Source organism: Procambarus clarkii, chromosome 92 (genome assembly GCF_040958095.1).
Source record: "Procambarus clarkii isolate CNS0578487 chromosome 92, FALCON_Pclarkii_2.0, whole genome shotgun sequence".
In the NCBI taxonomy this organism is placed as follows: Eukaryota; Metazoa; Arthropoda; class Malacostraca; order Decapoda; family Cambaridae; genus Procambarus; species Procambarus clarkii.
The window spans coordinates 6070789-6080629 of NC_091241.1; positions in this window are offsets into that span (position 1 = coordinate 6070789).

Sequence of the window (9841 nt, forward strand, 5' to 3'; positions counted from 1 at the left end):
TTGCAGTGCCTTGCAATCTTCCGTCATTTTCACTGTCAGTGTTGCATGGTGAGGAAATGTGGACATGGAGTGTCCCCACCTGGTGGGTCACTACCATACTACACTGGGAAGATAATAGGTGCTATGAGTGGCCCCTAGTGACGCCTGGGGGGGCCCCTAGTGACGCCTGGGGGGGCCCCTAGTGGCGCCTGGGGGCCCCTAATGACGCCTGGGGGGCCCCTAGTGACGCCTGGGGGCCCCTAGTGACGCCTGGGGGGCCCCTAGTGACGCCTGGGGGCCCCTAGTGACGCCTGGGGGCCCCTAGTGACGCCTGGGGGCCCCTAGTGACGCCTGGGGGCCCCTAGTGACGCCTGGGGGCCCCTAGTGACGCCTGAGGGGCCCCTAGTGACGCCTGGGGGGGCCCCTAGAGACGCCTGGAGGACCTTTAGAGACGCCTGGGGGGCCCCTAGAGACGCCTGGAGGACCTTTAGAGACGCCTGGGGGGCCCCTAGTGACGCCTGGGGGCCCCTAGTGACGCCTGGGGGGCCCCTAGTGAAGCCTGGGGGGCCCCTAGTGACGCCTGGGGGGGCCCCTAGTGACGCCTGGGGGGCCCCTAGTGACGCCTGGGGGCCCCTAGAGACGCCTGGAGGACCTTTAGAGACGCCTGGGGGGCCCCTAGTGACGCCTGGGGGGGCCCCTAGTGACGCCTGGGGGGGCCCCTAGTGACGCCTGGGGGGGCCCCTAGTGACGCCTGGGGGGGCCCCTAGTGACGCCTGGGGGGCCCCTAGTGACGCCTGGGGGGGCCCCTAGTGACGCCTGGGGGGGCCCCTAGTGACGCCTGGGGGGGCCCCTAGTGACGCCTGGGGGCCCCTAGTGACGCCTGGGGGCCCCCTAGTGACCCGGGGGGGAGGGGGTTGTTTACCGTGGTCCAGCGCCCCACCATGACTGACATGTCATCATGGGTTACCCTTCACCAACAACTTTATCCACAGCACCAGCTTCTCTGCCGCCCGGGCTGCTCCCTGGCACTCCCCTCCCCCCACCACCACTAACACAGACACAGCCTCGCCTAACATTATCTTTAAGTTGTCACAGCCTTGTCCCACCACAGCGTTGTCACAGCCTTGTCTCACCACAGCGTTGTCACAGCCTTGTCCCACCACAGCGTTGTCACAGCCTTGTCCCACCACAGCGTTGTCACAGCCTTGTCCCACCACAGCGTTGTCACAGCCTTGTCCCACCACAGCGTTGTCACAGCCTTGTCCCACCACAGCGTTGTCACAGCCTTGTCCCACCACAGCGTTGTCACAGCCTTGTCCCACCACAGCGTTGTCACAGCCTTGTCCCACCACAGCGTTGTCACAGCCTTGTCCCACCACAGCGTTGTCACAGCCTTGTCCCACCACAGCGTTGTCACAGCCTTGTCCCACCACAGCGTTGTCACAGCCTTGTCCCACCACAGCGTTGTCACAGCCTTGGCCCACCACAGCGTTGTCACAGCCTTGGCCCACCACAGCGTTGTCACAGCCTTGGCCCACCACAGCGTTGTCACAGCCTTGGCCCACCACAGCGTTGTCACAGCCTTGGCCCACCACAGCGTTGTCACACCACAGCGATGTCACACCACTGTCACACCACAGCGATGTCACACCACTGTCACACCACAGCGATGTCACACCACTGTCACACCACAGCGATGTCACACCACAGCGATGTCACACCACTGTCACACCACAGCGATGTCACACCACTGTCACACCACAGCGATGTCACACCACTGTCACACCACAGCGATGTCACACCACAGCGATGTCACACCACAGCGATGTCACACCACTGTCACACCACAGCGATGTCACACCACTGTCACACCTTTGCCACAGCGTTATCTCGAGAGGATTTCGGGGCTTAGCGTGCCCGCGGCCCGGTCCTCGACCAGGTCTCCTTTTCGTTACACACCCCCAGGAAGCAGCCCGTAGCAGCTGTCTAACTCCCAGGTACCTATTTACTGCTTTGTGAACAGGAGTATTAAGGATGAAAGAAACTCTGCTCATTTGTTTCCGCCTCCACTGGGGATCGAACCCGGAACCCCGGATTACTAATACGAAGCGCTGACCACTCAGCTGTCAGGCCCCTGAGCGTTCTCACAGCATAAAAATGGTTGTGGTTAGGTTCGGGTCTCAGTGGGCGTCTCCAGCACCCTGAGGAAGCCATCTTTATTTACACAATATATTGCCAAAGTGAGTTAATCTTGTCTTCGCAGTTATGGGGATACGAGGATGTGTTATATCAGTAGCAGCGACATGCAGAGTAAACTAACTAGAGTACTGCGGTGATAAAGAGCATAGGAAGTACGAACACCTTCACATATGAGCCTATTGGCACATACGAGGCACCTATTTATATCCACTCAAACGTATTCATATATATATGTCTAACCTCCGCTTGAAACAATCTATCGATCCTATTGTGTTACTTGCTAACCTGTTCCGGAAATTAACAATCGTTTCCAAACCAGTATTTACCCACGTTTATATTCCATTTGTTATATCTTTTCATCCACGATGTTCGTCTTCTGGAGAAGCTAAGTCGAGCTATTATAATTTCTCTTCATAAGGGACGTATGTCAGGGACTCCTGGCATAAAATATGTTTCTGTAAGTGTTCATGTAAAGTTATATCCACAATCTAAATGGAGCATAATAAGATAAAGTTAAAACTGAACAATATATTAGATTTATCGGTTATTATACTATCAATAAATCCCAGTATCATTTTTTATATATTTAAGCTCCTTACTAGGCTTTGCAAGTTCAAAATTGTTCAGCTGATATCTGGGTATTTTTATTATTATTACCTAATCTCAAACTCTAGATTTTCCAGCATTAAGCTGCGTCTGCTAATCTGACGTCCATTCTGAAAGGTTATTGTGGGAGAATCATAGATCATTCATTTTGTGGCACACTATTGTCTTCTGAATGTATTTCCAGCCATATTTTTATGAATCGTCTGCAAATCTTCGAAATTTTGCTTTTCAATCCCTTGTCTAAATCGTTTATATGTCTTGAAAACGGCAAAGGTCCCAGGACAACCCTCCCCCTTAAACCCCACCCCCCCCCACACATAGTGGGAGATACTGAATGGGAGATGAAGTCCTTCATGAAACGGACAGGGAGAAAGATCTAGGAGTTGATATCACACCAAACCTGTCTCCTGAAGCCCATATCTAAAGAATAACATCTGCGGCGTATGCGAGGCTGGCTAACATCTGAACAGCGTTCAGAAACCTGTGTCAGGAATCATTCAGAACCTTGTGTACCACATATGTAAGACCAATCTTGGAGTATGCGGCCCCAGCATGGATCCCGTACCTTGTCAAACACAAGACGAAGCTGGAAAAAATCCAGAGGTAAAAGTCTCAGAACTAAGAGGCATGAGTTACGAGGAAAGGCTGCGTGAACTGCACCTCACGTCGCTGGAAGACAGAAGAGCTCGGGGAGACATGATCACCACATATAAAATTCTCGGGAGAATTGACAGGGTAAACAAGGATGGACTATTTAACACGGGTGGGACACGAACAAAGGGACACAGGTGGAAACTGCGTGCCCAAATGAGCCACAGCGACATTAGAAAAAAAAATTTCAGTGTCAGTAGTTAGTATATGGAATGCACTAGGAAGTGATGTGGTGGCGGCTGACTCCATACACAGTTTCAAATGTAGATATGACAGAACCCAGTAGGCTCAGGAATCGGTACACCAGTTGATTGACGGTTGAGAGGCGAGACCAAAGAGCCAGTGCTCAACCCCCACAAGCACAACTTCTACACAACTGTCCCCCACTCTGACTTGACTTTATTTCGGCTAAAACTGTTCAGTCATTACAAAGAACAGCTGTGGTCCACCTTAAGATGACCCCCCCCCACTAATGCCATGGGGCCTCTGAACTTGTTAACGCGTCTCACGTCAGGAACAGGTCTCAACTTGTGGCTAAAGTCAGGACAGAGAAGGTTGCAGTCCTCCTCGTTACCAAGGGCTTCAAATGTACCGGAGAGGAATGAGAGATTATTAAACACGAGCGGCCCTTAGTAAAACCATGTCGTTCATTTTGTATTAATCACGGATTTTGTCATTATCGATTCAGGTAATTGTTCTACAATAGGCTGTTATCTTAAACACCTCCTTTATCACTGGCAATACCGAAGACGATGCCTGATATCGTGGGGCATCTTCTCCTGCGTCCCTACAGGATATCTTCCTCTCCCTGCTTCCCTACAGGATATCATCTTCCTCTCCCTGCTTCTTGACAGAGATCATTCTTTGCCTCTTGACAGAGATCATTCTTTGCCTCTTGACAGAGATCATTCTTTGCTTCTTGACAGAGATCATTCTTTGCCTCTTGACAGAGATCATTCTTTGCTTCTTGACAGAGACCATTCTTTGCCTCTTGACAGAGACCATTCTTTGTTTCTTGACAGAGATCATTCTTTGCCTCTTGACAGAGATCATTCTTTGCTTCTTGACAGAGACCATTCTTTGTTTCTTGACAGAGATCATTCTTTGCCTCTTGACAGAGATCATTCTTTGCTTCTTGACAGAGATCATTCTTTGCCTCTTGACAGAGATCATTCTTTGCTTCTTGACAGAGACCATTCTTTGCCTCTTGACAGAGACCATTCTTGGCTTCTTGACAGAGACCATTTTTGGCTTCTTGACAGAGACCATTCTTTGCCTCTTGACAGAGACCATTCTCTGCCTCTTGACAGAGATCATTCTTTGCCTCTTGACAGAGATCATTCTTTGCCTCTTGACAGAGATCATTCTTTGCTTCTTGACAGAGACCATTCTTGGCTTCTTGACAGAGACCATTCTTTGCCTCTTGACAGACCATTCTTGGCTTCTTGACAGAGACCATTCTTTGCCTCTTGACAGAGATCATTCTTTGCTTCTTGACAGAGATCATTCTTTGCTTCTTGACAGAGACCATTCTTTGCCTCTTGACAGAGACCATTCTTTGCCTCTTGACAGAGATCATTCTTTGCCTCTTGACAGAGATCATTCTTTGCTTCTTGACAGAGATCATTCTTTGCTTCTTGACAGAGACCATTCTTTGCCTCTTGACAGAGACCATTCTTTGCCTCTTGACAGAGATCATTCTTTGCCTCTTGACAGAGATCATTCTTTGCCTCTTGACAGAGATCATTCTTTGCTTCTTGACAGAGACCATTCTCTGCCTCTTGACAGAGATCATTCTTTGCCTCTTGACAGAGATCATTCTTTGCCTCTTGACAGAGACCATTCTTGGCTTCTTGACAGAGACCATTCTCTGCCTCCTGACAGAGATCATTCTTTGCCTCTTGACAGAGATCATTCTTTGCCTCTTGACAGAGATCATTCTTTGCCTCTTGACAGAGATCATTCTTTGCCTCTTGACAGAGACCATTCTTTGCTTCTTGACAGAGATCATTCTTTGCCTCTTGACAGAGATCATTCTTTGCCTCTTGACAGAGACCATTCTTGGCTTCTTGACAGAGACCATTCTCTGCCTCTTGACAGAGATCATTCTTTGCCTCTTGACAGAGATCATTCTTTGCCTCTTGACAGAGACCATTCTTGGCTTCTTGACAGAGACCATTCTCTGCCTCTTGACAGAGATCATTCTTTGCCTCTTGACAGAGATCATTCTTTGCCTCTTGACAGAGATCATTCTTTGCCTCTTGACAGAGACCATTCTTTGCTTCTTGACAGAGATCATTCTTTGCTTCTTCACAGAGATCATTCTTTGCTTCTTGAGAGAGACCATTCTCTGCTTCTTGTAAGAACCATCCTCTTCCTTCTCCATCATCCTGGGGGTAAATCCTCCTCCTCGTACACACAAGCCGACGACTGGCACCTTGTGATCTTCCTCTCACTGCTCTCACGTGGAGTATTTTTCAACATTCAAAGTAAAAGTCTGAGGTAATTAACTAACGAGGGAGAGCCAGGAATTTTCAAGCTCTTGCCGAGTAGCTTATCTCAGGTGCTCCTCAGGAAGCTTGATTAACTATGGTCACCTTGGCTTTTGTATATTATACGGATATAGCTCATCAGATATAGACATAGCTAATTAAATATAGCTATAGCCGATCAGAGATAGGTACAACCTATCACAGGTAAACTATAGTTGATCAGAGATAAGCCATAATCGATCAGGGATAGTCATATATGATTATAAATCGCCATAGCTGATTTAGAGATAGCAAAAGCCGATCAGAGTTAATCATTGCTCATTAGAGGTTGATCAGAGATAGCCATACCTGACTAAAGATATCCACAGCTGATTAGATCGCGCAATAGCTGATCAGAGATAGCCACAGCCAAATAGAGATAAGAATAGCCAATCAGAGACAGCCATGGTCGATTAGAGATAGCCTTAGTTGATCAGAGAGATATCGTAGCTGATTAGAGGTGCACTCAGAACCCAAAAGGAAATCAGAAACAAAGTAAACGATCACCAATAAGTCTGCCTCTGCCAGCAGCAGACAGGACGCTCCAGCAAGCCTGCCTCCACCAGCAGCAGACAGGACGCTCCAACAAGCCTGCCTCCACCAGCAGCAGACAGGACGCCCCAGCAAGCCTGCCTCCACCAGCAGCAGACAGGACGCCCCAACAAGCCTGCCTCCACCAGCAGCAGACAGGACGCCCCAACAAGCCTGCCTCCACCAGCAGCAGACAGGACGCCCCAGCAAGCCTGCCTCCACCAGCAGCAGACAGGACGCTCCAGCAAGCCTGCCTCCACCAGCAGCAGACAGGACGCTCCAGCAAGCCTGCCTCCACCAGCAGCAGACAGGACGCTCCAGCAAGCCTGCCTCCACCAGCAGCAGACAGGACGCTCCAGCAAGCCTGCCTCCACCAGCAGCAGACAGGACGCTCCAGCAAACCTGCCTCCACCAGCAGCAGACAGGACGCCCCAGCAAGCCTGCCTCCACCAGCAGCAGACAGGACGCTCCAGCAAGCCTGCCTCCACCAGCAGCAGACAGGACGCTCCAGCAAGCCTGCCTCCACCAGCAGCAGACAGGACGCTCCAGCAAGCCTGCCTCCACCAGCAGCAGACAGGACGCTCCAGCAAGCCTGCCTCCACCAGCAGCAGACAGGACGCTCCAGCAAGCCTGCCTCCACCAGCAGCAGACAGGACGCTCCAGCAAGCCTGCCTCCACCAGCAGCAGACAGGACGCTCCAGCAAGCCTGCCTCCACCAGCAGCAGACAGGACGCTCCAGAAAGCCTGCCTCCACCAGCAGCAGACAGGACGCTCCAGAAAGCCTGCCTCCACCAGCAGCAGACAGGACGCTCCAACAAGCCTGCCTCCACCAGCAGCAGACAGGACGCTCCAGAAAGCCTGCCTCCACCAGCAGCAGACAGGACGCTCCAACAAGCCTGCCCCCACCACCAACAGACAGGACGCTCCAACAAGCCTGCCCCCACCACCAGCAGACAGGACGCTCCAACAAGCCTGCCCCCACCACCAGCAGACAGGACGCTCCAACAAGCCTGCCTCCACCAGCAGCAGACAGGACGCTCCAACAAGCCTGCCCCCACCAGCAGCAGACAGGACGCTCCAACAAGCCTGCCCCCACCACCAGCAGACAGGACGCTCCAACAAGCCTGCCTCCACCAGCAGCAGACAGGACGCTCCAACAAGCCTGCCTCCACCAGCAGCAGACAGGACGCTCCAACAAGCCTGCCTCCACCAGCAGCAGACAGGACGCTCCAACAAGCCTGCCCTCACCACCAGCAGACAGGACGCTCCAACAAGCCTGCCCCCACCAGCAGCAGACAGGACGCTCCAACAAGCCTGCCCCCACCACCAGCAGACAGGACGCTCCAACAAGCCTGCCTCCACCAGCAGCAGACAGGACGCTCCAACAAGCCTGCCTCCACCACCAGCAGACAGGACGCTCCAACAAGCCTGCCCCCACCACCAGCAGACAGGACGCTCCAACAAGCCTGCCCCCACCAGCAGCAGACAGGACGCTCCAACAAGCCTGCCCCCACCACCAGCAGACAGGACGCTCCAACAAGCCTGCCTCCACCAGCAGCAGACAGGACGCTCCAACAAGCCTGCCTCCACCAGCAGCAGACAGGACGCTCCAACAAGCCTGCCTCCACCACCAGCAGACAGGACGCTCCAACAAGCCTGCCTCCACCAGCAGCAGCAGACAGGACGCTCCAACAAGCCTTCCTCCACCAGCAGCAGCAGACAGGACGCTCCAACAAGCCTGCCTCCACCAGCAGCAGACAGGACGCTCCAACAAGCCTGCCTCCACCAGCAGCAGACAGGACGCTCCAACAAGCCTGCCTCCACCACCAGCAGACAGGACGCTCCAACAAGCCTGCCTCCACCAGCAGCAGCAGACAGGACGCTCCAACAAGCCTGCCCCCACCACCAGCAGACAGGACGCTCCAACAAGCCTGCCTCCACCAGCAGCAGACAGGACGCTCCAACAAGCCTGCCTCCACCAGCAGCAGACAGGACGCTCCAACAAGCCTGCCTCCACCAGCAGCAGACAGGACGCTCCAACAAGCCTGCCTCCACCAGCAGCAGACAGGACGCTCCAACAAGCCTGCCTCCACCAGCAGCAGACAGGACGCTCCAACAAGCCTGCCTCCACCAGCAGCAGCAGACAGGACGCTCCAACAAGCCTGCCTCCACCACCAGCAGACAGGACGCTCCAACAAGCCTGCCTCCACCAGCAGCAGCAGACAGGACGCTCCAACAAGCCTGCCTCCACCAGCAGCAGACAGGACGCTCCAACAAGCCTGCCTCCACCAGCAGCAGACAGGACGCTCCAACAAGCCTGCCTCCACCACCAGCAGACAGGACGCTCCAACAAGCCTGCCTCCACCAGCAGCAGCAGACAGGACGCTCCAACAAGCCTGCCCCCACCACCAGCAGACAGGACGCTCCAACAAGCCTGCCTCCACCAGCAGCAGACAGGACGCTCCAACAAGCCTGCCTCCACCAGGAGCAGACAGGACGCTCCAACAAGCCTGCCTCCACCAGCAGCAGACAGGACGCTCCAACAAGCCTGCCTCCACCAGCAGCAGACAGGACGCTCCAACAAGCCTGCCTCCACCAGCAGCAGCAGACAGGACGCTCCAACAAGCCTGCCTCCACCAGCAGCAGACAGGACGCTCCAACAAGCCTGCCTCCACCAGCAGCAGACAGGACGCTCCAACAAGCCTGCCTCCACCAGCAGCAGACAGGACGCTCCAACAAGCCTGCCTCCACCAGGAGCAGACAGGACGCTCCAACAAGCCTGCCTCCACCAGCAGCAGACAGGACGCTCCAACAAGCCTGCCTCCACCAGCAGCAGACAGGACGCTCCAACAAGCCTGCCTCCACCAGCAGCAGCAGACAGGACGCTCCAACAAGCCTGCCTCCACCAGCAGCAGACAGGACGCTCCAACAAGCCTGCCTCCACCAGCAGCAGACAGGACGCTCCAGCAAGCCTGCCTCCACCAGGAGCAGACAGGACGCTTCAGCAAGCCTGCCTCCACCAGCAGCAGACAGGACGCTGCAACAAGCCTGCCTCCACCAGCAGCAGACAGGGGTACCCCCCAAAGGACACCTTACGACCCCTTCAAAGAGCAGTCATTGACTTCACAGACAACACATCTGGGGAAACCTTGTTAAACAATCAAATCAATACAGAAGAAATAACTACTTAGTTCCTCTACACCGAGCCTCAGGCCTCGTTAATCACACTTTTAGTGTGATTAACGAGGACAATGATAGTGTGTTGATAGTGCTGAAGGCTGAAGCAGTCTCCGAGGGGGGGGGGGGGAGGGAGGGAGTTATCAGGGGAAAGCGCCAAGCCATTA